At 54.2% G+C, this 27,711-nt stretch overlaps 2 non-coding genes across 2 annotated transcripts; both read right to left on the bottom strand.

Annotated features, from left to right (window-relative positions):
* Window positions 1–3,287: 3,287 nt before the first annotated feature.
* Window positions 3,288–3,393, bottom strand: LOC124970825 (U6 spliceosomal RNA). Its single transcript, XR_007106200.1, has one exon. It is a non-coding gene; the product is annotated as a U6 spliceosomal RNA (small nuclear RNA).
* Window positions 3,394–17,822: 14,429 nt separating this feature from the next.
* Trnav-uac (transfer RNA valine (anticodon UAC)) lies at window positions 17,823–17,896 on the bottom strand. The gene has a single exon. It is a non-coding gene; the product is annotated as a tRNA-Val (tRNA).
* Window positions 17,897–27,711: the final 9,815 nt, after the last annotated feature.

Raw genomic sequence — 27,711 nt, 5'->3', positions numbered from 1 at the left:
TTCTGAGTTCTGAGAACAGAACCGTTTCTCTTTAATCTCTTCTAAAACCTGACTTCCCTCTTCCAGGGGTCCCTTTAGATTTTGTTTATCTTTATGTTGTAAGCAAGATTTAATCAGGGACCAAATGGCTAAAGTTCCAACAGGTAACAGCTTTTGCTTTTTTGTTATGTGTAGATCCTCTCCCAGGTGCTTCCACTGAGGAATATATTTAACAACCCTTTATCTAAAAACCACGGAGAGACCTTTTTTATGGTATCAAGGAATGCTCAAGCTGTTAGGCTGCTGCATTCCAGTCTTAGACAGTTCTGTTCCTATGATTAAATCTTACAGCACTAAGAGCTCCAAGCACACAAACAAGCCACACAACAAACACAAAAATAACACACCACACACACAATTTGGTACCACTGCATCTATCTATGAAGTTTTAATTTTTTTTTTTTTTCTGGGTTCTTTACCCTTCACTGCCGGCTACCAATGACGGACTCAAGGTCATAAATGAACTACCAATGACGGACTCAAGGTCATAAATGAAATACCAATGACGGACTCAAGGTCATAAATGAACTACCAATGACGGACTCAAGGTCATAAATGAAATACCAATGACGGACTCAAGGTCATAAATGAAAATAAATAATTACCTTTTACTTTATCTGTAGATTCCCGGGTTTCGGCGCCACCTATCGCACTCCCTGCCCGCAGAGAGATAAGACACAGGCCTGGTTCTTTTGAGCTCTTTATTTTGCGCGCTTCTTCCTCATAGTTCTTTCTTTGTTCTCCCCCTTTGTGGAACTTACACTCCAATATATACAGTACTTGTAACCAATCAGCATTTTCGCACGAGGGGAGAGCATTAACAGATACAGGCAGCAAAGGCAGGCATACATGGACCTGCACTGTCCATCAGGGAGCTCAGCCAATCCCTCGAACTTCCTCAATACGATGTCAGTTGTTTGTGCAAAAGTTAACTGCTCTGGCTCACTGCCAGGCGCCATCTTAGCCTTGCCACACCTAGGGCCAGGGGTCCGGCCGAAACCCCGACACCTGGGCCCTTGCCTGCCTGAATCACCTTGGCCCTCTCCCTGCCCATGGCTTCTCACTTAGTGCAAAACCAGGCCTAGTCATGTAGGCAGGAAAGAGAGATAAGGGGGGAGAAAACTGGAGAACAAAAGAGACTTTAACCTATAAAAGATGTAGGGTGCACTCACTTCTTGGGATTCTAGAACATCAGCCATGGCCCCCTTCTTCCTGCTGGGAGAAGTCTGTATTATTACCTTTAAATAAACCTGCTTAATATGCTTGCCTTGGCGTGCTTCTCTAGTGTTCAATCTTCAACATTAGAAGGAGCAGAACTCGTCACCGGTAAATGGCGGTATCACTGTGGGTTCCAGCCCTGCTGGCCTCTGCTCCTGCTCCACCCCACACTTCGGTCGCTGGCCCACGTCTGCTCTCCCGTGTGTTAGTGTTCATCCAGTTCTGCCCCGATGGTCCCGCACACGCGCAGCACAGGGTTTCCCAGGCCGCTGTTTACTGGACAGACGATCGTGTCTTTGCACGAATGATTTTCTGCATCCTTCCACGGGGTCTCGTAGAAACCCTTCCAAACCGCACATCCTTAATGGGATGGCGCTGGTGCTTGGGCGATGAAATGCATTGGCATGACCCGTGACCCTCCAAAGGTCCATTCTGTTTGATAAATAAACAGATGTGCCGAGGTATTAAAATTTCCCGGAGGGGGCGATCATGACGGAAAACGTAAGAAGCATTGCCCTCAACCAGCCGAAAGGCTCTGATGCCCTTTTCAGGGCTGTGAACTATTCCTTGGTGTGAGTTATCAGCCTTCACACTGCCGCTCACTGGTTCCCCTCCTCCTTCTGGTCTAGGTTTTTGCTACAAGGAGAAGACTGCTATTAACAGACCTGTGCTTTCATTTCCAAGCATGGCTTCTCAGAGTGTAAATCTTGGTCACAGGGCTCGGAGTTGAATTTTGCAACGAGTGCTCCAGCTTGCCTTCCCAAAGGCAGGAACCCCTCGTGCTGGAGACCACTCCTTCCCTCTCGGTGGGGGTCCCAGCCCTGGCTAGTGGCGGCGATGTCTCATGGCCACTTCCACCTGCCTTCCTCTGACCAGCAGGCACTGTGGTCACCTTCTGGTCCATGGCTCCCTGCCTACGTTCACGTGGACGCCGCGGTTTTCTAATGTGGTGTTCACCTCTCCTTGTAAGTTCCCGGGAGCTCTCGTGGACTCTAGGATTCACCCTTTACCTGGCATCTGGACTGTGACTACTTTTCCAGATTGGCCACTTGTCCCTTTGTGCGCGACGAAGATCGACTTTCACCTGGTTAACCGTGTGCATCTTCAGGTTAGAGTGGGGCTGCTGCTTTTGGTTAGGAGGTTTGCTTTAACTCCCAGACTGTTCATGAACTTGCCCAGATTTTCTTGCCCAACTTTTGATTTTACTCTTTTAAAAAATTAATTTTTTATTTTTTACAGACCGCATTTTGATTCACTGCGCACAAATGGGGTACATCATTTCATTTCTATGGTTGTGCACAATGTAGATTCACACCATTTGTGTACCCTACATGTACGTAGGGTAAGGATGTCCATCTCATTCCACTATTTCTCATACCCCTCCTCTCTCTCATTTCCTTCTACATAATCTAAAGTTCCCCCATTCTCTCACTTTCCACCCCCCCCCACCCCCATTATATATCACCATCCACTTATCAGGGAAAGCATTCAGCCTTTGGTTTTTTGAGATTGGTTTATTTCACTTAGCATGATATTCTCCAATTCCACCCATTTATTTGCAAATGCCTTAATTTTATTCTTCTTTATGGCTGAGTAATATTCCATTGTGTATGTATACCACAGTTTCTTTATCCATTCATCAATTGAAGGGCATCTAGGTTGATTCCACCATCTAGCTATTGTGAATTGAGCAGCTATGAACATTGATGTGGCTGCATCACTGGACTAGGCTGATTTTAAGTCCTTTGGGTATAAACCGAAGAGTGGGATAGCTGGGTCAAATGGTGGGTCCATTCCAGGTTTTCTGAATCTCCATACTGCTTTCCAGAGTGACTGCACCAATTTGCAACTCCACCATCGATGTACCAGTGTGCCTTTTTCCCCACATCCACACCAACACTTATTGCTTGTGTTCTTGATAATCGCCATTCTAATTGGAGTGAGAGGAAATCTTAGGGTGGTTTTAATTTGCATTTCTCTAATTACCAGGGATGATGAGCACTTTTTCATATGTTTATTAATTGCCTGCGTAAAATACGGAACGCTTCACGAATTTGCGTGTCATCCTTGCGCAGGGCCATGCTTATCTTGTCTGTAACGTTCCAATTTGAGTATATGTGCCGCGGAAGCGAGCGCTGATTTTACTCTTTCTGTTTACGTTTTTAACACACCTGGGAGGCTGTGGCTGTGGCTATTTTGTTGAAGAGGTAATGGCGTTCCTGTTTCAACAGTGTTTTTCAGGTTGATAATGAATTTTGCTGCATATTTTAGAAATAATGCACTTGTTTTTCTTTGAATTAAATTGCCACTGCGTCAAAAATTAATTTCTCATCTACGGAGGCACCTAATTCCAAGTTCCGTTCTGTATTTCACTGATTTATCTATTCCTTGACCCAAACTGCATTGAGTAAACCATCTTTTAAAACCCACATGTGATTCTGAAGACCCAAACAAACAGACCCGCCAGGACTTTGTCAGGATTCTATGCTGAATGGCATTAAGATTATATGGTATATTTTGAGAACATGGAGCATACTGTATTCTTGTATTTGCTGGGAATTTGTTTTATGTATTTTAATAAACATTTATAGTTCTCCTTATCTACATCTGTGCCTTTCTTCGTAAACACATTCATAAGTGTTTTCCGGTTCCTGACGCTACCATAGTAGGATACTGTCGGAATAAAGGAAGCGTATTGATCTTCGTCCCTATAATTTGGTAAGCACCGTCTGTGGGTGACGGAAGGGAAGGGACGGCGGTTCCCTGCGGTCAGAGTGCAGGATTCCTGTGGGTGTGGAACTACTCCAGGGGTTTGTGGTTGGGGACATCTTTTGATCCGCGCTCAGGAATAAGAAGAGTGGGTCTTTTCCCGAGGCTGGCCATGTGTCCCACAGAAGGGAAGCTTCTCTGAGGCACAGGCCGGGGGGCTGTGCCAGCCAGGACCCCTGTGCCACTCAGGATGGGGCATAGGCTGCTGTCCCTGCGTCTGCTTTGTCCCTCCTGGAGCAGACTGTGCCTTCCTCACGGCCCCCCTGACGCCCTGCGGGTCCAGTGTCCCTGGGGGCTGGTTTGGGAGGGGCTGAAATACAAAATCCCAGCAAGGGGAAGCTGTTCCTGATCCCGAGTGTCTTAGTTGCTAGACCTGAGGTCACAGGCACCACAGATCAAGGTTGTGGACAGGACAAACGCACTTCCTCAGGGTTCTCGAGGGTGAAGTTTCCAGATGGAGGAGAACGCAGGTGCGGTTTCTCCCGAGGCCTCTTCCTGGCTTGCAGGGGGCCCTGTCCTCATGTGGTCCTTCCCCTGTGGGCACATCTGCTGTCTCTTTGGGTGTCCCATTCCCTCTTTTTTAGTGACAACAGCCGGACACCAGCCAGCCTGGATTAGGCCCCCCTTTAATGACTTTGTTTTAATTTAATTGGCTGTTTAAAGACCTTATCTCTAATTGCCCTCACAGTTGTGGTCCTGGGAGTTAGGACTTCAACAGATGAATTTGTAGGTGAAAGCAACAAGTTCCCATGTCTTAGTTCGTTCTTAGTCTGTTTTCTGTTGTTGTAACCGAACACCCGATGCTGGGTAATTTATAAAGAAAAAAGGTTCATCTAACTCACAGTTCTGGAGGCTGGGACGTTCTGGGGCTTGGTGTGGAGTCTGGTGAGGCCTCGTGCTCTGTGGTCACGTGGCAAAAGGCGAGAGGCTGAGAGTGAGCTATCAGGAGCCAGGAGGGCGGGAACGCATCCCAACATTCCCTCGAGGGTCAAACTCCCTCCTCAGGAACCCACCCTCCCTTTAGGAGAGGCTTCATCTTTCCTGAGGTTGACGCCCACCTGATCACCTCTTAAGACCCCCTGTTCCTACCGTTAAGTAGCAGTTAAATCCAACACGGGGGCTCTGGAAACACAGGGAAACCGAGCAGCATGCAAGGGAGGCCCTGCCCAGGCTTCAGGGCCCGGCTCTCTTCCTGCATGTGCGGCCTCAGGCCCAAGGTGGCCGATCCCAGAGGGTAGACGAGGCGCGTCCCCTTCACGCCTGCCGTCCTCCACTGTGAAGCCCGGAGATGCTGGGCCCAGGTGAGGTCACTCGCAGAGGGTCACTTTGGGCTCCGACGGTTCTCCAAGCCCCCTCCTCTTCCTGCTTCCCCTCCCCCTCACGCCATGAGCAGGGTCCCTGGGCAGCAGCTGGTGGCCCAGGATGGCCTGCAGCACTGGGGAGTCACTAGTCCAGCCACAGAGGAGAACGGAGGGCATCCCGAGTCCTGAGTCCCGTGCCCCAGAGCTGGCTGGAGGCAGCCAGCTCGGCAGGACCAGCCCTCCCTCCACCGTCACCGAGGCGGCCACGTGGGAGCCCGTGCAGGGGGCCTTCCGAGGGAGAGGGAGCGTGTAGAACAGCAGCAGCTCCGCGGGCCTGGTCCCCAGCGCTCTCCTGTCCTGCACGAGGGTGGGAACTGGAACGTGGCTCCTCTGTCTGGCAGCTGGCACAGCCACCAGGCTCAGGGGCCAGGAAGGACACAAACCCCCGAGCCTCCAGTCTCAGCTGGCACGGAGAAGGTCGCCGGAGAGAGTTGGGCAGGATGCCTGTGAGGTCCAAGGGTGGGAGGGGCCGGGCGACCTCGTGAGAGCAGCCGACCCCCAGGGCATGGAGCTTGGACAGGATGGCGCTATGGGGACGCGACCCGAGAGTGGGCTGCCTGGGGCACGCAGCCAGGTGTCCCCTGGGCACCATGTGCATTGTGAGGACAAGCCGTCTGTGAGGCGATCGCAGTCACAGGGTCATCCCTGGGGGATTCACGCCGACTAAGGCTCTGTGACGTCACCTGGCGAGGTGGCCCTCGGGACCACCGTTGGATGCACCGTCCATTATGAGGGAAGCGTTCTGTGGTGTCCGCCTGCACCAGACCCAGTGTCCAAGTGATGTAGTGGGTCCTCCCCATGCTGGAGGCTGGAAGGGCCCACGTGGTGGCTTCTGGCCGGGACTCTCTTCCCGGTCTGTGGACGGGCCTCCCGCTGTCCTCTCGTGGAGAGGAGAGAGCTTCCTGTCTCATCCTTATCGAGGCCGCTCGTCCTGTGGCCTCACTTAACCTTGGCCACCCCACCTCTGTCGGCCCGCAGTCCTGTGGGGGCGAGAACTCCACCGTAGGGCGGCGTCTGGGGTGGGGCACAGTCCAGTCCAGGGCAGTAGGCGAATGAGCTGGGCTCCTCGTCGAACTGGCCGCCACTGAGAGAAGGCGGGATTCGGACACCTACTGGGGAGTTTTGTATGGCAGCCTAGGATTCAAAGGTCCAAAACGTTGTAAGGTAGGTAGAAAGGAGTCTGAAATGACAGAGTGACAGCTGATGGCCTCCACATTTTGAGGCAGGGTTCGCATTTGAGTCACACAGGGAAGATTAAGTAGTGAACTCCCCCCACCTCTCTCTGTCTCTGTCTCTGTCTCTGTCTCTGTCTCTCTCCTTCCACAGTGATCACAGACCCAGGGGTACCAGGTGCCTGGGCTGGTAGAGAGCATCCTTCCATTTCTTCTCTCACAGCAGACATGAATAATCAATCGTGGCACAGTTTCATGCTAAGATCACCTATTACAAGATACAGAAAACAGACAGACCCTGTGGTCATGAAGGTAGCCCTGAGGAGGTGACACTGCAGCTGGTTCTTGGAAGAGTGGTGAGGTTTAAAGAGGTGGTTGCTGGACTTCAGTGGGCCCAGGAAGCTGCAGAGAACGTCTTGAGACCAGGCGCTGAAGTCGAGCCCAGGAGACTCTGATTCGGTCTGTACCGGGCAGCGTGGAATTCTTCACTTCTCATGTCCCTCAGGTAAATTAGGCCCCTCAGAATAGGGATCCTGGGGCAGGGGGACGGGAGTGAGCGAGATGGCGGCCAGTGGAAGGCTCTGTGGAGAGGTGCCGTGGTTTGCATCTGAAATGGCCCCGAGCTCATGTGTTGCTTGGTTCCCCAAAGGCAGTGCTGAGAGCCGGGTCTTGGGAAGGTACCTGGATGCCGAGACTCTGATGTCACCAATGGATTCCTGACTTGGGCTTGTGGAGGGCGGGAACTTCAGGAGGCGGGGCCTGGTTGAAGGAAGTAGGCCATTGGGGGGCGCCCTTGAGGAGCCTCTCGTCCCTGTCCCCTCCCCTGGCTGCCATGAAGTGAGCCACCTTGCCTCCCCCTGTGCTCCCTGCCAAGATGTTCTGCCTCGACACAGGCCCAAAGCCATGGGGTCAAGCAGCCATGGACAGAAACCTGTGAAACCATAGCCAAGATAGATCTTTCCTCCTGTTATGTTGTTTTTCTCAGGTATTTCGTCGCAGTAACAAGAACCTGACAGGAGGGAAGGAGCCACCCTGCATGTTGGGCCACTGGTTGAGCCAGACAGCCCTGGGTCCTCCCAGGCAGTGGGGAAAGGGACACTGGTGGCCGTCAAATCTGGAGGCCAACTCTGCAGATGCTGAAGGACCAGCAGCACGGCTGTGGTACCGCCTCCCAGCAACACTCTGGGTGTCCAATTTCAGCAAAGCAAGGGGTGGAACAGAGCCTAGCCGACGTGGCGGCTGCTCCGCTGGCCTCTGAAAGTGCTGTTGTGCGGAGGAGGTTTGGGTAATGGCTGACGTCCATCTGGTCACACCTCTGCTGATTCTTCTGTGTATTAAAACATTTCCTCTTTGGCCTGCTCTCCTGTATTTTTCTGTATTGAACAGAAGCAATGGGAGCAAGGAGAACAAGGATAATGCACGTTCCTGTTCGCTCCGTACCACCCTGTTCCGCGCACGGTGCCAGTCCCTTGCAAACCTCGAGTCCTCGCGTAGGCTCCGGAGAGGTCCCATTATGGTGCCCACACCAAACACTGCTCAGGAGGGGAAGCCGAGCAGGGGCCTCCAGGGTGGGTCGAGTTGGGATCCGACTGACTCACTTCACCCTCCCCCCCGTCTTCCCAAATTGGACAGCTGTCAGGGGTCCACTTGGGCTGCAGGGTCCCGGTGTCTTGCTGTATCGGCATGTTGGTGACCTGCGCACGTCACCCCAACCCTCCCGCAACCTTCAGAGCTACCTTGGAACGCAGGGGCTAAACGCAGAGTCCTGTCCCAGCCAGGGGAGATGAAGAGCGTGGGAATTCGGCATTAAGATGGAAGGAATGTCCTCCAGCCCGGCCAGAGGCTGGAGGACCCTAGACAGGTGGGTGACAGGAGGGGTGGCCTCGGAGCCGAGCCTGAGAGAGCCGGCTCGAGAAAAGCCAGGACCCCGCTCCTCCTGCGCCCTGCACTTGGCGACGTGGCCATTTTGGATGAGTAGCGCGATGTCCTGAAACTCAGCTGGACTGTCAGATGGAGCTAAACCCTGCCTCTTAGGCTTCCATGAAGACAGGAGACCCAGGCCGTCAGGGAGCGCAGTCATGGAGACCAGCAGCAGACCCAGAGGGGCCCGAGGCCGACTGGTGGCATTCCCCATGGCCGTTTGGGGTAGTGAGGAGGAAGACTCTCTGCTCTTTTCCCCTCCCTGTGACTTGCCCAGAGCAGGCTGGGGCCAGGGTGGTTGGGGACTCAAGCATTCGCCAGGCTTTGCACCAGAGGTGGGGGTGATGGGGCGGGGGTGGGGGAGTGGGGGATGGGCACGCCTTGGGGAGGCTGTGGGTCTTCACAGCGGGAGATTTCAGCAGCAGGCAGATCCGTCATCCCAGGGCCTCAGCCAGGTCCCAGAGTCTGGGCAGCATGTACAGGGACCCCACCCAGGAGGATGCTGGGAAGAGCCGGGCAGGAAGGCTGGCCTGAGATCTGGATCCCAAGGGCTAAGTGGGGATCTTGCGGCAGAAGCCAGAGCCGCCTGGGAGGGGAGGGGCGTGGCTAGGGCTCGAAAGTCTGTCCCAGGCCAGCTAGGTGCCGGAGGCCAGGAGGCCTTCCCCACAGGGGACCAGTAGAGGCCATCTCATAACAACCGGTAGCAAGGGAGGCAGGAGAGGGACCCGGAGAGGGACCTGACACCTGTAGTGTCCATCAAGCCACCTCACCAACCAACCAGACGGTCTGGCTCAGACCCTGATGGGTAGGACAAGTAGAGCCTTGGGAGTCGGGCAGACCTGGGTTCAAATCCTGACTCCGCCCGTTACCAGCTGTGTGATTTCTGAAGTCCTCTGAGCTCACCCTCCTCATGTGTAAAATGAGGGAACAAATCTCTACAGTAAGGTCATGGAGAGAAAGAAAAGACAAGAAGTTCTGAAAGACCCAGAGGTAGAGATGGCCTGTAGTGGGCTCTTCATAAGTGACGGGTCCGTGTTCCTCCAGGGAAGTGGAGGCAGTGGGTTAAAGATGACCACGTATTCCGTGCAGCTCTTCCTGTTGGGAGGGAGCACCTCCCCTTGTACCTGGAGGGCCAGTGACTCACAGAGCAACGGATGTGCGGACATGAGGCTGGACTTGCTCCTGGGACCAGTCTTAAGAGAACGGCAGCCTTTATTCCTCGCTCTTAAAACACTTGGATTGCTCTGAGCAACCATGCTTTGAGGAAGCCCCCAAAGCCCCATGTGGAAAGGAACCGAGGCCCTGAGAAGAAAGTGCCAGACGAGCAACGCACCCAGAGTCAGTGCCATCTTGACACCAGATGAGTGCGCCATCTTGGAACTGGATCTTGCGGCTCTAGTGGAACTGCTCCCTCTTACACAGAACCCGACCAGCTGTGTGCACCAGTCCTGTCCAAATTGAGCACTTGGGAGCAAAGTTGATGATTATTGTTTATGTCTAGGCCTATTTTGTGTTGCTATGACAAAATACCTGTGGTTGGGTACTTTATGAAAAAAATAGGTTATTTGGCTTATGAATCTGGTGACAGTTTGATGTTGACACCCTGGCAAGAGACCCCTGGTTGCATCCCCAGATGGGTGTGGAGCAGAGAGGGAACTGGCTGTGTGAGATGGGGCCAAGGCATGGGTGGCTTTGCTTCCTAACCATCTGCTCTCGCGAGCACCAGTCTGCTCCTGCGAGATCCAGTCTCCCCTGTGAACTCGGCGTCAACCCATTCTTGAGTGTGGAAGCCCCCATGCTTGATGGCCTTCCACCAGGCCCACCTCTGAAAGTTTCCCCGGCCCCAACCGCCATGCGGGGTACCAAGCTTCTAGCACATGAACATCTAGGGCCTAGGAAGCCTCTGCAGAGCCGCAGTTAACTGAAAGAAGCACCTACAGCGGCCCCAGCAGCGTGCTGGCCTCGGGGTGGTCCTCGAGGGCGATGATGGGGTCAGTCCCCCACGCTGCCCACCCGTCACTGGGCGGTTCTTGCACTGTCCTGGTCAGCTGGCCGTAGATGGATCCCTCCCTCACAGGCCAAGCCAGCTCTCCCAGCTCTGTCGACAGAACAGAGCTTCGGGCCTCTCTCAGCCCCAGGCAGGGCCACCCCTGGCCAGGGGGACACGGCCCAGCTTCCAGACGGGGCAGCCGCCCCTGGCTGAGCCCAGCAGGGAGCAGGTGGGGCTGCCTATCTTCCCTGGGAGCAGGTGGAAGGTGCTCCCTCCTTCTAATTGGAGGCCATAGAACACCCTGGGGTGCGGTGTCCCCCTCAAGGGCCCCGCCAGCCCAGGGGAGCCGTTGGCGATGACGAGACAGTTGGAGCGTGAGTGACCAGAGGTGCCCGCCGGGCGGGTCGTGAACAACGCTGCGCCACCCACCACCTTCCAGAGTAGCCGCAGAGATGAGAAGAGTGGACGCGTCCTTCCCACGGGCCCTCGAGGACACGGCTTGGCCGGTCCATCACCTAGTCTTCACCCTGCCAGTCTCAGGGAGCCCTGGCTGATGCAATGCGGGAGCATCATTAATGCCACTTTGCCCAAAACGCCGCGCACTCAGACTAATGCCTGTGGCGCTTGTGCTTTCCTGGGGCTCCGAGGACGGAGAGAGTCCTGAAATAGCAACCCAGAGCTGGTCGTCAAGGCAACAGGCCCATCAGGAGGGCCGTCAGGCGGAGTGCTCGGCACCTGTGCGGATGGGAGGCAAGAAATGGTCAGTGCAGACCCTGCCCACCGCGAGCCTGCTTCCTGGGGAGGTGGGGCTCTGGTTGGTGAACCGCAGGGGCAGCGTTTCCCGACCTGAGGACCCCGGACCCCCCAGCCCAGCCAGGGGGTAACTGGTGTGAATCCAAAGGAGTCAGGTCGACTGGGACAAATCAGTTTTGCAAAGCCCGCTGGAGGCACGGACCTTGCTGGGCGACCCCGAGTCCTTCCTGAGCTCGTGTTTGTGATGTTCGGGGGGAGGTGCTGCTGGGTCAGGTCTACCTGTCCACGGAGACTCTTGTTCACAGAGCACCTCGGGGCGGTGGTGAACCCGGGGTGGGGCGGGGCCCAGATGAGGAAGGAAAGCAAAGCAGCGGGTAACGACCTTCTTAGAACGGGCGGAACGGCTGGGAGCACACCCAGCTCAGGGCAGGCTGAGGGCTGGTGTGGGAGACGCAGAGGTCGCCGCACCGTCCTGCAGGTCCAGAGCGAGAACGGAGAGCCAGCTCCCTTTTAGGGTGTGGGTGGTCCCGAGAGGGAGTGGCCAGGGGGTGCAGGTGGCTCAGCAGCTCGCGGCTATCACAGTGGTGTCCAGGGGCCGGAGGAGGCAGCACTCACCAGCTGTTCTTGCTCCCGTGTGACCTTCCGTCTTGTTTGTGTCCAGCAGTGTCTTCAACAGGACATTCTATTACCACCTCCTCCGGGAAGCCTTCCCTGATGCCCCGGAGCGAATCAACTCTTGTCAACTCTGGTCTCCTCTCTAAAACAATATCCGTGGCACTGGGACTCTGCCATGGCCACGGTCATCCACCCAGGGACCTCTGATGACCTTTTCTTTGGTCTTTGGAATTTTTTTATTGAAACCTACAGGTAACATCACGCTGTCACACAGGCCATCTTTAAACGTGTGATTCAGTGGCATCGAGCACATTCGAAAAGTTATGCGACTGTCACGATTATTTGGTTCCAAAATTTCTCTTCAGCCCAAACAGCATCTCCACACCCACTTGGCCATAGCTCCCCATTCTCCCTGCACCCCGGGAACGTCTAATCTGCTTCCTGTCTGAGTGAACTTGCCTTTTAGAAATAGAATTATGGGATGTTTGCCCTTTAGTGGCTGGCTTACCTCCTCCAGCGTTTCCAAGGCTCACTCAGGTATCACGCAGCAGAATTTCCTTCATTGTTTCAGGGAAATCACGCGGCCGGTCCGCACGGGCGACCTGGGTGTTCCCGTTCACTCATGGAGGCTCTGGTCTTGCTTCCGCCTTCTGACTCTTGTGGGAACACTGCTGTGGGCTTGGGGGTCCGATACCTGGTCAGGTCCACTCTGGAGCCAGGTCCTGGCCCTTTGCCCAGCAGTGACCATGATGTGTCAAAACCCACCGATTTGTTTGCACCTGGATTTCCATTCTGGAAGGTGAACTTCTCAGCGAAGGAGGGCTTGTTGACAGTCTGCACGGAAGCACGCCTGTTCTCTGGGGACACACCTGCCATGGCCCTGCCTACCTCGTTTGCGGGGTCGATGGGCAGGATGTGAGGCGACATTGGCTAAAACGCCCTCAGAGCCTGTTTCCCGTGGAGGTGGACTGCACGCTGAGGGCTGGAGGGGACCCAGCTGGGGACCGGTGGAAGGGCAGCCAAGGTGCTCCAGCGTCCTGCAGCTGGGAGCTTGGTGTCTTCACGCCAAGCACGGGGCAGGTTGCAATCTTTAAACCCTCGTCCCCAATTGCACTTTGTACGTGGAGGTGCTTCTGTCTCTCCTGATTAGTCTGGGGCTGTCTCTGTTGCCCTTGCTCCTCTGAGTTCCTCAGGAGGAAAGGTTTTGGACTCTGAAAGGGGTTGTTTACCGGCCTTGTCCTCAGAGGCTGGGGCCCTCAGCCCAGCTCTGCCCGAAGCCACTCAGGTGGGGCAGGGGGTGTTCTCTTCAGGTTCTTCCGGCCCCGGCACCTGCTTAGGAGAAGCCCTTGTAGGTGAAGCCAGGGAGGCTGCCCTGCGGTCCTGTCTGAGAGTCGGCGAAGGTGGACTTAGCGACCATCACCCAAGGCTGGGTATCGGAGCGCTGTTGCAGAAACGGGGTTGCTGGTCATGTAGGGCCACCTCCCTCTCTCGGCAGGGGTTCCTCTTCTGCAAAACCAGAATAACAGTGCTTTGCCCAGTGCCCTGATTGACACTAGATGTCACCCCTGCCATTGTTACTAGAAGAGCAAAGCTTAGCTGCACAATGGCCACATTTCGGCTCCTCTGCCCTCAACCCATGTGGGGAAGAGACTAGTCTGCAACCCACACAGAGCTGGACTCAGGAGCCCCGCGGTCCCCGCCGTGAAGATTCTGTCTGGAACTTGGGCCTGCTGCTCACCCAGGAGCTGGACCAGCAGAGGGAACAGGTATGGAGGTGCTTTGAGAGTCCAGGCTGGTGCGGGAACCAGGGCAGTACTTCCGCAGTTTTTTTTTTTTTTTTTTTTTTTTTGAACCCAGGGGTGCTTCACCACTGAGCAACACTGCCAAAATTTTTTATTTTTCATTTAGAGACAGGGTCTCCCTAAGTTGCCGAGGCTGGCCTCCAACTCTTGATCCTCCTGCCTCAGCCTCCTGAGTCACTGGGATGGCAGGTGGGCACCACGTTGCTGGCCTGGAGTTTTAATTGTCCTCCCCACTCACTGGAGGGTGGCATATGGAGAACTGCAGAGCTGGAGGGATTGCGGAAGGCAAGGGTAGCCTTGGGGACGTCACTGAATCATGTGGAGTGCAGCGTTGGGTGGACAAGCCCCCATGACTGGCCTCTCTGACGGTGTGGTTTCGCGGATGGTGCCGTTGGTTGTGATGATGTGTGTCACCCCTTCGAGCCCCGCAGGTGCCTCCCACCAGGGTCTGGCAAATTCGTGAGCAGAATTTCCTTCATTGACCTCAAGTTGGAGGCTCAGGTCTGCCTCTGCCTGCCTCCTCCGCTGGGCTCCTCTTTCCTGGACCTGTCCACGTGCTTTCCTTGGGTGAGGGAGGAAGGGCAGGAAGGGAGTTGTGTCGGTCACGGGAAGCTGCGGTGCACCTGCGGGCGGGATCCCCTCGCCCTCTCCAGCCTCGTCTCTCCAGCCTCTGTTCTCTGCCCACCCTGTCTGGCCGGATGGCTGTCAGAGGTCCCCGGGCTGCGACATCGTGCTATGTGCTGCCTCTGCCTGCTCTGTCCCTGTCGCCCGAGCACCCTCAGCCCACAGGGGCAGCTCAGTGTGGTGGTTCCCCAGCCGGCTGTGGCTGAGCTCCCCCATGGGGTGTGGGTGACCACAGCCCGCTGGGTCCCCTCAGGTTCCTCAGGTACCGTCAACACCTCGCTGCTCTGACCTGCTTCAGCCTGTCTTCCTGCTGCTCTGCTCCTCCCACGTCAGCTGTTAGACGGCAGGACCTTGTTTTATGTGTGCTGGGTCCTCGGTCCCTAGTCCTGTGCCTGAACCAGGCGCTCACAGGAGGCTCCCTCATAGCCAGCGAGTGGGGGCTTGGGGTCCTGTGAGGCTTCTCCGCCTTCCTGGGCCCCACCAATGAGCCCGCCTGGGCTTGGGGAGGCAGAGTCAGGGGCCATCCCTGCAAGGCACACTGGACGTGGAGTGGACAGTGCTGCTGGACGACTCGGGTCCTTTCCAGGCTGGCCCGGGCTGGCTGTGCTCCAGGAGGCTGGGCCTCCGCTTCCCGTGCAGGTGGAGGGTTCGCCTCCTGGGTGCCTGCCTTGGCATCCTCTGTGCAGCTCCCCTGGGGTTTGGGACCCACATGGTCATGATAGGTGGCCGCCAATGGGTGTGGGTGACCAGCTGGAAGGCCCAGGGCTGGGCTGGGGTTGGGTTCCGGCCAGTTGGGAGGCTGTGTGGCTGGACCCAGAAGTCCTGCCCTGTGCGACGCGAGAGGCTGCTTCTCCCTCGGAGGCCCGTGAGTCTCTGGTCGCACTGGACGAGTGTGGGTTCCCATGCAGAGTGGGTTTGCTCCTAATTCTTGGCCTGACTCCCCCATGTCTCTGACTGTGGGTAGGGCCAGCCCTTCACCCGATAATCTGCTCAAAATGCTAATCAAAGTATTAGTGCCCATCATCCTCTCTCTCCAAACAATGTCCAGAAACATCCTTCTCCTTCTAGGTCTTCCGAGAGTCCAAATTCGAACTCATTTCATCAAGGCCAAATGTCAATCATAAGAAGAAATCTATATGAAATTTTAATTGCAAGATGTTCTGTGCAAATTTAATGAGTGAAATAAGAGATCTGAGAATTCCCGCGTTCTCGGTTCATGCATAATGTTGACTTAAATTGGCTCTCCGGAGGTGGAGGCAAGTGTGTTTTTAGAATTTACACACTGAGAGAGCAAATGGAGTGGACCCTGAAGGTTAAGGTCATAAATCAGAATCATTTAATCGGCTTTGAGTGATTGCTCTGGACCGTAATGGCAAGGAGAGCCGCCGTCAGCCACAAGTGATTGCTCTGCGTCCGATTATTGAAATGCTGCTCAATATTCATAAATCAGTGACCATTAATCCACCAAATAGGACCTGTCGGCTTTCTAAATAAATTTCCAACCCGCTAATGGAGATTCAAAGGGGCTGATGGGCAGCAGCTCGGAATTGGAACAAACGGGAGCATCCCTCCGACAGACTGGGAAGCGTGTCTCCTTGGATGGTGAAGTCACTTTGGGGTGAAGAGGTCCCAGCAGAAACCGCTCTTTACACAAGGGCCTTCTTCTGGTGGCTTCTCCCGATCCCGATGCTTTCTGTGGATGACTGCCTCCATGTGCACGTTTCAATCTCTGAAATTTTGCTGGGGACCAAATCACATGAGTTACGAGCTCCCACGGATGGCTCACTCATCCCTGTTTACTCACGGTAATTGGAAAATAAATGCACAGCCAGGGAAAGACCGTGGCATTTGCCGGATGCCGGGGGAGCTGGTGGGGGAAGGAAATTGTAACTGGCGCGTCTGTCACTGGGGTGACAAATTGGGGAAGAAATTGAGAAATGAAAATGAGCGTGAACTCGGAGGGACGTGAGACCGAAAGGCGATTTCATTACCACCGAGGCCTCAACTCAAGGTTCATTCTCCCTTCGCCCTGTTGCTGGGTTGGATTCATGAATTATATATGCCGGTGACCAGGCTTCTGGGTAGGGGCGTCCTGTTGACGCAGTAACGGGCACGACTCCGCAAGCCTGCGCGCTCCAGTTGGCAGAAAAAGAGGTCTGCGCGGGGATGTGTGGGCTCAGTCCCGGGGTGTCCTTTTACCTGCATTCACCTTGATGACACCAGCCCAGTGAGGCAAGCAGGAAATAGAAGTCGCTTTCAAGTGTGATCGCTCAGAAGGACACGGACTCCGTAATCCCCGACTGATTGGCACAGAGGCAGACAACTCCATCAGGGGAGGAGACTGAGGGCGGAGGAGAAGGAGGATCTGCCCCCTGGGGGCAGGCCCAGTGCCCGCCAGGGAGTAGACATAGAGCACCGTCTTGTGGGGGAGGGAAATGGAAACACCGCGCACAGAAGCCACTCGGCAAGGCGGGTGAAGAGTGGGAAAGATGTCCCTGATCCCTCACTCCTTTGAGAGGGACCCTACTTGCCCCCGCACAAGATCTCACCAATCCCATAGAAAGGCGTGGACACGGCAGGCCTGATTCTTAGCGCGTTGGGAACAACCGGCAGATCCAGAGCAGGGACTCTTTAAGGGAGCGCTAGCGCGTAGGAGAGTCGATGCCGAGCCCAGGGAATTGTTGGCCGTGAGAGCAGAAAGCAGACTAGAAATATGTGCACCCAGGTGTTCACAGCTATCAAGATGAACAGCTGGATCAGATTGGGAAGAGGCGAGGTTTCCTCTGGGAGACAGTTTCTAACGTTCTGGAGGATGGATTTGTTTTTTTTTAGTGGGAAAAGATATTTCCAGCCTGGCTTATACTCCTCCGCAAGAGGAAGAGATCACATCAGCTGCGAGAAGTTTTCGTTGCTAGCCATAAAATCTATTTTCCAAAAATACTTTTTAAAAAATATTTTTTGGCTATAGACGGACATGATACCTTTATTTGGTTTATTTATTTTTATGGGGTACTGAGGATCAAACCCAGTGCCTTGCATGTGCCAGGCAAGCGCTATACCGCTGAGTTACAGTCCCAGCTCCAATTTTCCAAAAGTACTTTAAATAGCGAACTGATTTGGCAACAGGACTGTGGGTATCAAAGAGGGGAGAACAGGAAAAGGGGGCTCTTCCAGCATCTCACCCTCCTGAGGAAGTGGCAAGACCAGAGCAGCCCATGGTTACCCATGCTTTGCTGGGCCCAGAGAATCTTCACTCCTCCGCTCCTGCCAAAATGGTCTTTCCAAAAACCTGTGTTTCTCACGGGTTGGAGTCCAGAGTCATTAGTGACCAAGCTGAACTTTGGCGTATCATCTCCCAGCCTGTAGCTCTTCCCCACTTGCTCACATGGCTGCAGCTACAGGGGATGCCCTACCCTGATCTTGGCTTCCTGACAAACTCCTCTTCATCCATCAGGACCCCACTCAAATCGCCCCTCTTCTGGGCTGCTCGTGCTTATCTTCTCCAGACAGAGTGAATCGTTTCCCTTTGCTGTCTCCTGTCCCTCTTTTTTTTTTTTTTTTGCGGTGCTGGGGATCGAACCCAGGGCCTTGTGCTTGTAAGGCAAGCACTCTACCAACTGAGCTATCTCCCCAGCCCTCCTGTCCCTCTTCTTCCTTGTTCTGTGCAACACTTAGGAGACTGCGCTATATTTATCTAACTCGTCCCCTTCCCTGGATCACAGGCTCTAGGACTTAGGAATGACGTGGGACAGACCTTCCCCTGTGTTCTGGGATACAGCCCCATGCCTAGCTCATTGTAGGTGCACAAGACGGGTTAATTTTTTTTTTGCCTGTGTTTTTCTGACCAGCCTAAACAATGCGTAACTTTTGGAGTATGTTTTGTGACTATTCTAACCACGGGAGCCCAGCGTGTCCATAGGAGGGGTAGGGATGGTACAGGAACGTCCGAGCTGACCATGGCCGGCATTTCCTTCCCTGGCTTCTCTGGGATGTCGAGGTTCTGCGTCACGGTCTGTTATGTGTGCACGACGGGACATAGAGCTCAGCTGAGCCTTGGTCCTGTGTCTGCGCGTGGGGACATCTCTGCACAGACACATTGCTTAATTCACGGAGCTTCATTCTGCTTCCGCATCGTAGGCAGGAATGCAAACAGCCGCCGCCGAGGTTCTCTTAGGCCACTTCTGATCTTTTCTATTTCTTCTTTCCCAAACTTCTCTATTTGCTTCAGCAAAAATGGGTCCCCAGGTCCCATGTGCTGGAGGATCCCTGCTCTGCACAGCTCTGGTCATCTGCACAGGACAAATACCCGAAGGCTTTTACTCCATTTTCTGAGCTCTGTTACCACGTTCCCTGTGGGTCAGTCTGCTCCTGTCACAGTTATGGAGCCTCTGGGGCCCCCTTCTTAAAGGACCCTATATCATTTTTATGAGTCAGTATAGCATCTCATTTTAGAAAGAATCCAACAGGAAGCTGAAAAAATCTATCTTCAAGGGTAAAACAGTAACGGTCAGAGTGGAATAAAGGAGACCCATGGAAGCTGGGTCCCGGCCATCCTTCCCATTTACCTCAGTCTCTTCCCAACATGCTTCCTGTTGGTTAAATCCATTTCAGGTCAGGTCTGCTGCCAGCCACAACTAAAAGCTCTTAGTGAACAAAGTACTAAAAAATCTTGAAAAATTTCCCCTTATAGATGTATGCTCTTCTTGGTAGCAGAAGCAATAGCAAATCAGAAAGGTATCAAAATATAGTAAGAGGCATTCACAAACCACTCAGAGACACCATGATTTACATTTGGGGGGCACAATTTTCATGACCAGCCCTGCACTCAAAATTGGAGACTTACCCGTGGACCCTATCCTGTGTGTGTTCCCACTATAGAAGCTGTGAGTTCACAGCCACCAACTCCAGGCTCTGGGGTAAATTGCAGTGTGACCCAGGCAAGTAACTCACCCTTTCTGTTGCTAAATTTTCTGATCTGTAAGATGCATGAGCAGTTCTTATCACTTCAAAAGACCTTTAGCCCTAAAAATGCTATTAATTCATAGCAGTTCCCTTGTGGTAAGAATTTGATTCATGCTCGGTAAGACGTGGGGGCCAAATTGAGCTCCAGTTTCATGAACAAGGAGGTAACATGCCCATGTAACATGCCCGCTTCTTACTCTCTGGGTCCCCCATGACCTACCTACACAGCCACCACCTGTTTCTCCGCAGTGGCCCTCATGTTGCTAGGCCTCTGTGCCTTTGCCTCCCTTCTCTGGGCCCTCCTCCCAGAAGAGCCTGTCCTGTCCTGTCCCTCAGGATGCTGCTCAGACAGCACCTCCTCCAGGGAGCCTTCTCTGCTCTTCCCAAGGCGTAACTAGTTGCTGACTCTTCAGCGCTCTGATGATGCGTTTGTCAGCTCTTCATTGCTGTGACCAAAATAGCCCACAAGGACGACTTAGAGAAGCACAAGTTTATTTTGCGCTCACAGTTTCAGAGATTCAGTCTGGGGTCGGCTGACTCCGCTGCAATGGGCCTGAGTTCAGGTGGAAGAAGTTGGCAGTAAAGTGCTGCTTACCTCATGGAAGGCAGGAAGCAGAGGAGAGAGAGGGAGGCCCCGGAGAAGAGGCTCCCTCCCGGGGAGCCCCCAGCGACCCACCTCCTCCAGGCACACCCTGCTTTCCGCCGTTACCACCAAGCCAGGCCACTCCAACCAGGGCGGACTCATGAGACCACAGACCTCACAACCCAATCTTTTGGCCTCCAGCACTAAACGGTAGCTTTGGGGGATGCCTTATATTCAAACTGTTACAGACAACCCTCTAAAAACACTTATAATAGACCCTACAGTATTCATGAGCATCTCTGTCCCAAATCTCTAGGGACAACTTGGTTGGCCTTTGTAACCCCAGGACCAGAGTCCTAGCAGACCTATGGGAAGAACAGAGTGTTTCGTCTTGTAATTCTGTGTGACAGACGGGACATGGCGACATAGCCTGCTTTTCCCTAACGGAAGCCCAGGTGATGGTGTGCAGGCCAAAGGAAGCCTCAGCTGCCTCAGATGCCTCAGGCCACATGCAGCAGAACAGGGTGCAGTGTATCCTGGGGGTGGGTCAGGACGCCTGTGGAAACCCTGCTGGAGAAGAGGAGGCCCGTGTCCTGTCCAGCAGACGCCCCTCAGATGGGCTGAAGGCCTGGGTTGAGCCAGGACCCTGGGCTCAGGGTCGCCGCAGTCTGAATGCCAAGACTTTCTCGCCCATTTGCAGACACACGGCTGCATTTTCAGACGCCGCGTGTGGGATCGATCCAACATTGACTTTCTTGTTTTCAACTCTGTTTCATAAAACCCATGTTGAATCGATGCTGTTGCCTTTAGCGACGATATCTTCTGAGAAAAGCAGCACGTTATTAGACAGACTGTTCCCTGTGAAAGACAAGTTCCGAGACTCGGAGAGGTGCTGCCTTGCGGGAAAGAAGCAGGAAGATCGAAGGACACAGGCCCCATTTTCCCCGAGCCACGTCCCCTCCCAGACTTTAAAGGCTCTTGGCCTTGTTGGCCTCAATGAGCCAGCTTCCCTGGCCAGGGACCCCTCTGGCCACCCCAGGCACTCAGATTCCCAACAAGCGCACAGCATTGGGTCCTGGGGCCTCAGTCCCCACTGCCCAGAGCTGCCCAGGCTGGGTGGTGCCAGGGGTAAGACGGGGCACCTCACGTGTCATTCCTCGACCCACCCATTTTTGGGTACTGTGCTCAGTACTCACAGCTGGAATAATCAGTCCCTTTAGTCTGGGGGCCCTGGGCAAAGCCAAGGGTTTCACCCGTATTTCTTAGCGCTCACTCCTTCACTCTTTCATTCCTGTTTTAGTCAGGTTTTTGGTTGCTAAGAACAGAAGACTCCATAGCTCTGGGCCCCAGGTGAGGCAGAACACCATGGAGGAAGGGTGTGGTGGAGGAAAGCAGCTCAGGACATGGCAACGAGGAAGCAGAGAGACTTCTGCTCACCAGGGACAAAATACAAACCCTGAAAGCACACCGCCAGGGACCCGCCTCCTCCGGCCAGTTTCCACCCAGTTAATCCACATTGGTGGATTAATCCACTGTTTAGGTTACAGCTCTCATCCTCTGATGGCTTTACCTCAGAATGTTCCAGCATCGTCTCACGCAGGAGCTTTTGGGGGACGCCTTATATCCAAACCAAAACCTCCCCATTACTCTTTACGGATCTCTTACTATGTGAATGGTGCAATATTCGTCAAGGAAAATTCCGCAGTAAGAGGTTTTGACCACGAGGGAGAGGAGGTGAAGAAAGCTGCCAAACAATTTATTGTACAATTAATCATTCGACTCCTGAGGGGAGGCTGGGTGTAGTGGTCTATGGCTCAGACTCTTATTAGCTGTAGGCCCCTCAGAATATTCTGCGACTTCTCTAAAGCTCCATATCTTCCCTGGTAAAGGAATCTACAGCAATCGCGTCCATCGTGAAGGCCGTCCTGAGCATTGGTTGTGGGGAATTTTCACAAAACGTTCTGAATGGTGCATTCAGTTAGCAGGTGCTTAATAACGGTGAGCAATTATGAACACCTGGGTGTGCGAAGTCCGTTGAGACCCCGAACAACATTGAATAGAAGTTCTGGAGTCACAGCTGCAGGGCCGTAAGCAGGTGGCTCCTGTGGGTCCTGGGTCTCTGAGCCCATGGCCCGTCTGGGAGTACGGGGCTCTTGGACTGGCTTCTTTCAGCCTTTGCTGGGGTGTGCCTGCCCCTTGTATGCACCCCCAATTTAAGACATTGGAGGGTCCCTGCTTAACCCCGTGTGGGTGTCAGGGGGCTTTGCAGATTGGGCGGCTCTGGATTGTGCTTTGCTTCTGCCCCAAGCCTGCAGCGGGAAGGTGTGGGTAACCTTAGGACGTGTCCCTGGAGTTCGAGGTAGACGTAAATGCAGCGAGGATCACGGGTTGCAGCGGGAGCAGGCTGGCCGTCCCTGAGCTCCTGGACAGGTGTGCGCTTCCCTCGGTCCACGTGGACTCCATGCAGATGGAGTGGAGGCGACTGGAAAGGACCCGAGGGAGGCGGACAGGCTGGGGCCAGGAGACCCAGGGAGAGAGGACCACAGTGGTTTGCTTTAGCTCTGCAAGGTCCCCAGATGCTCACGTGTCGGGCGGCGAAGCTCAGAGGTGGAAAGGTCAAGGGCTCTGACCTCATCAGCGGTTTAATCCATTTGATGGATTAATCGTTTGACTAGACCTGCTGGGAGGTGGGAAACGCCCCAGGCAGGGGACCGTGACTAGAGGAAGGAGGTCACGAGCCATGGCCTGGGGGATTAGACCCGTTTGTCCCTCTGTCTCTGCTCTCCAGCTGCCGCGGGCTGAGCTGCTTTCTTCCACCGTGCCCTTCCCCCACGACGTTTCTGCCTGGAGTTGGCCAAGTGTGGAAGGGACCTTGGGAACCACGAGGGAAAATAAGAATTTCCTCCTCAGAGGTGCCCGTGTCTGGTGTTTTATCCACCATAATCAAACCCTGAAGGCCGTCCTGTCAGGGCAGAGCAAGAGGCTGTGTTTGGAAGGTGCGAGGCCTACATTAGCCAGGGGAGAGGCCTTGGAGGTCTCCACTGGAACTCAGAACCCACACAAAGGGGCCACTGGAAGAGCCACCAACTGGACCCTGGTTGTGACATCAGGCACAGCCAGGAACACTGCCTGCAGCCCCCCAAGTGGCTTGGGCATCTCTACTTTCTGGGTGTCCTCCTAGCCTATGGCTCTGGGCCTGGGAGCCGGTCCCCATCGTCCTCTCACCCTGAGTACCTGTCGCTTAGGGCTCCTCCAGTGCAGGAAGCAACACCACCTCTGACCAGGTGGGCCGGATCCCCCGCGTCTCGAGGGGTCTCATGCTTTGGAGCGCCTGCCTCAGAATCACACGTCTCTTTCCAGTACCCGGGGCGAGCTGGACCGTGAGAGCAGGCCGCCTGAGCTCAGCCCTGTCTCGGGCGCCTAGGCACTGGAAACCCCTTCCTGGACCTTTTCCAGGTTTCCTTCCTGCTGCTGGGTCTGGCCGGCCAGCCGTGTAGGCAGGTGGGACACCAGGTTGCAACTAGGCCCTGCAGGGGTCAGACCCTGTTCCTCCCCTTGGCATGCTTTCCGACCCTCTGCCTCACACAGGGGGTGACCAGACGCCTGGAGAAAGCTCCGAGAATCCGAGAATCTAGGAGGTCACCTGGGACCTCAGGGCCAGGCCCCTGGCAAGCGTCCCCTGTGAGTGGGGACGGTATTTCTTCCATGAGAATACTCAAGGTCAGGCTGTGAAATTGGGGCTGGATGGTGACCGGGTGACTGTCACTCATGTCTAACAAAGAAAGGGTTGAGTTCAGGGCTCTGGGTCGCCCAAGACCCACCCAGCCCTGGGCTTGAGCCACAGGTTGGGACACTCCTTGGTCTTTAACCTGCACGTGCTCCATGTGTGCCCTCAGCTTCCAAGGTGGGGCAAGCAGGTGTCCTCTGGGTTCTGTTGCTGGAACCCAGGGCTCTGCACCAGGCACCACCCTTCTGGGGCTGTGTCCCCCACACCCAGAGGGTCCTGAGACTGGATCCTGACCATCGTGGTACGTGGCAACTTGTCGGAGCTCGTCCTCTCCCGTTCTGCTGCGTTGGACCTGGAGGGGTGAGAAGTGAAGCTGGGGAGGGGCGGGGGAGGTGGAACGAGGCAAAGACGCCACTCACGGCCATCCATATCCCGCACCCGCCACCCCAGAAGGCCGGTCTGGGCAGGCGGACGGGAGCGGGTCTGAGAGGAAACGGGCCTGAGGGTGTGATTGCTCTAGAGCTGACCACACATCAGATGAGACATTTCAATTGTCTAGATGAAACTTCCTCTTCCTGGCTGTGTCTCGTAAGGTGACGAAGCAGACGGCGGTGATACCCAGGGCTGAGGACCCGTAAGGTACCCACTGACCACACAGGCTATTCAAACTCAAGAAAATCATACCTGATACGTACAGCTAACACACGCTGCGTGGACCACACTTCCATGGTCACCCATGGCCAGCAGCTAGCACCAGACGGTGTGGAGGCAGAACATTTCCACCCTTGCAGAAAATTCTACTGGGCAGTACTGCTGGAGAGAGTGGTCTGGAAGGTTCTGTGGGAGACTCAAGGAAGCTGATTTCTGCTTCCACTTGGGAGAGTCTGGATTGTTCAGTGTTCCCTGGTGTCAATATTTCACCCGGGCTGTGCTCAAGCCGTGAGCGTGACTTGGGAACAGATGTGCCCAGTCGGCTGGCGTGGCCTGGTACAATGCCACTCCAGCACACCACTGGCTTATGGGATAGACGTTCGCCACACTGGCAAACAAATACCGTGTGGATCACAGCCTCCGCCCTCGGCCTCCTGCGTCAGACTTGGGGTGGCCAGCCTCCCTGCCTCCCAGGCACCCGCAGTCCCACATCTCTGAACGAGGTGGGAAGAGAGTCAACCTGTAGGAGAGTCAGAGCTGGAACGGTTCTGAGCGCGAGCTGGCTGGTGACTTTGGCCGTGGCCTTGTGAACCAAGGGCCGAGCAGGTTCCTCTGGTTTGCAGGTGTGCAGTGGTCAGTGCCTGCCTGTGGCGTCTCGTGTGGAGCTGTAGGAAGGCCCGTGCCTGACCTTGACCTGTCGCCCAGCCCTGCGGGGCCAGCTTCCCAGTTCGCAGAACGGGTTGATTGGACCAGGTGGTGTCCCCGGGTGCTTCCTGGTCAGTGGCATGGGGAGCGTCGTGGCCCCGCCGTCCTCCTCTCTGAGTGAGGGGCTGTGTTTCTGCCCCGGGAGCGGGAGGTGCGCCTGCTTCTCTCGTTTAAAGAGCCACGGAACCCTGGGACCCAGAACTGCAGTCTCCCTGGAAACAAAAGAAGAGGAAACCTTGGCTTCTTCATTTTCCACCGCTTTGAGGTGATACGCAAACGGGCGTGACCTTTTCTGAGTCTTGATGCTCTTTCCTAGCACCCGTGGGCCGTGCGAAGCAGACAGCTAGCCTGAAACTCCTGTTTCTGCAATGGGAAAATGCGCGGCATCCCCACTCCCAGCAGAGACTGGCTGCCACCCTCACGTGCGCCTTTCAGTTTAAAGACTGAAATGGACGGGGCCGGAGAGATTACGGGGCCGGGGAGATAGCTCAGGCGGTAGAGTGCTTGCCTTGCAAGCACAAGGCCCTGGGTTCGATCCCCAGCACCGAGAAAAAAAAAAAAAAAAAAAAAAAAAGACTGAAATGGGCTGTGGTCCTCTTTAGTTCTCTGACACTATTTAGCCTGGACGAGGGGTGGGTGGGGGCAAGAAGTGTTCCAGGTCAGACACTCCTCTTTGGGGGTGTGACACAGACAAGCTGCCCCATGGCTCTCCTTCCCATGACGGCATGCCCGACCTGGGAGACGCAGACCACTCTGGGGGAGTCTGTCCGGCCCCTGACAGATCCTTCTGGAGTCTCCAAATTCTCTCCGCTGCCTCTGCCTTGCTTCCTGCCAAGTCCTGGGGCGCATCGGCAGTCTGGCTGGGTGCTCTGCTTGGTCCAGGGTAGAGTCTGGATCTGAAGTGTCCTCTGAGCTTGGGTGTTGGAGGTGGGACCCAGGGCAGCCGTGTTCAGGGTGGAGCTGTCAGGGTGAGGGCTCTGACCGCATCCACGGATAGATCTGTAGCTGAACAGGATCCTGGAAGGTGGATGGATCTGTAGCTGAACAGGTTCCAGAGAAGGAGCCTCTCTGGAGGAACCGGGTCGCAGGGTCATGCCTCTGGAGGACTCCTTTTGTCCCCAGCCCTGTCCTCTCTCTCTGCTTCTGAGTCTCCATAAGGGGGGCAGCTCAGCTCTGCCCCAGCCCCCAGCCCTGAGGTGCCGCCCCACCACAGGCCCAGAAAAAACAGCCCAGCGACCAGGGACCATGCGTTTCTCAGACCGCCTTGTGTAGAAGCAGTTTCCGGAAACACCTCTGGACAAGGCGCCCATCCCGTGTGTGTGTGGTGAAGGTCAGACACACAGAACGGCAGGCGCCCCTGTGGGTCATCACCATGTCCTAACAGGAGCAAGGCCCGCAGCTTGCAATGGCTGAAGCAGGCAGATCTGGCTCAGAGTCAAGGAGCTCAGGGTAGAGAATGCAAAGTGCCCAGGCTGACCTGCCTAACCACCTAGTGTGCATTAGGGGAGGAGAGGGACTTTAGTCGTGAATTACTGCCTGGGAATTACATTTCAGGATGCACCAAGGATTTTTTTAAAACCCCAAAGAGCACTAGGGTAATATATGTGTTGACTTTTATGTTCCAGTCAAAGATGAAATTTTAAAGATTGGTGCATGGGACAACCCGAAAATCGAGTTTCACTTGGCAAATTACTACCATAAACCAGAAAAATAGCTTAACATGAGATTGGGCTTCTCTTTGCTACCCATATTGTTGATGATCTTCATATATCAAGAGTGTTTACAAATCAATAAAATGAAGGTCGGCTGCCCTCGCTAACATGGTAGGCAAAAGATGTAAATAGCCATTCACAAAAGAAGATAAACAAAGGACCAAGAGACACGAAAACACATAATGATGAGAAAAATAAATATTCTAGCAACCAGATGTGATGTTTTCACTCTAAACTTGGCCTAAAGAAAATGTCAGCAATTCAAGTTGAAACGGTCTGAGGACATGGGCACACTTACATACATTGATTTGGCCTGGCACGAATTTGTCATTATGTTTGGAGTATGATCTGTCTATTTTAGATAGATCTTTGGAATAGAAATTCCATTTGTAGGAATTTATCCTACAGAGCACCTCTGGGTACGGAGAAGTATTCCAAGAATATTCACTGCATGCTTATCTACAGTAGAAACCAGAAGCAACCTAATCATCCAATAGAAGAATGGTTAAAAACTGATGTGACATAAGGCTGAAGAGGAGGATTATGGGATAATGAGAAATACGGCAGAAGTCCGGGAGCTGTGACTTGGGGGCATAAAAGGAGGAAGGTGACATGATAGTGTGTATAATGAGCTCTTCTCAGTGTGCCCATGTGTGCGCACACATACATACACGGAACGCAGAACCTGCGTACTGAGCCGCTTCTATTCCCTTCTGAGTGTTCATGTTTTATATATAAAGCATCATATGACATACAGCATCCTGCTGGGTGGGGTTCCCATTCCTAATAATGCTCCCCCGTAAGCAGATTTCCCATGATGTTATGCACATAAGCAGAATCAGAAAAAAGTTATTTAACTAAAAAACTCTCCTGACTCTTTCCTAGCTGCATTATTATCTCTGGCAAGTTACTTAAACGCTCTGAGTCTCAGTTTTTACATCTGCAAAATTTGCATGATAATATCCACCTCTCAGAATCCTAGTGCAAATGAAATGGGATAATGTGTGTGGAAAACTCCTAATCCATACTAATCACCCAATAAATGCAACACCCTTTATCTCCTCGGGGACCCTCTAATATTGTGCGGTTGTACTTGACAGTGAATTCA

Source organism: Sciurus carolinensis, chromosome 18 (assembly GCF_902686445.1).
Source record: "Sciurus carolinensis chromosome 18, mSciCar1.2, whole genome shotgun sequence".
In the NCBI taxonomy this organism is placed as follows: domain Eukaryota; kingdom Metazoa; phylum Chordata; class Mammalia; order Rodentia; family Sciuridae; genus Sciurus; species Sciurus carolinensis.
This window is presented reverse-complemented; position numbering and strand designations above follow the sequence as displayed.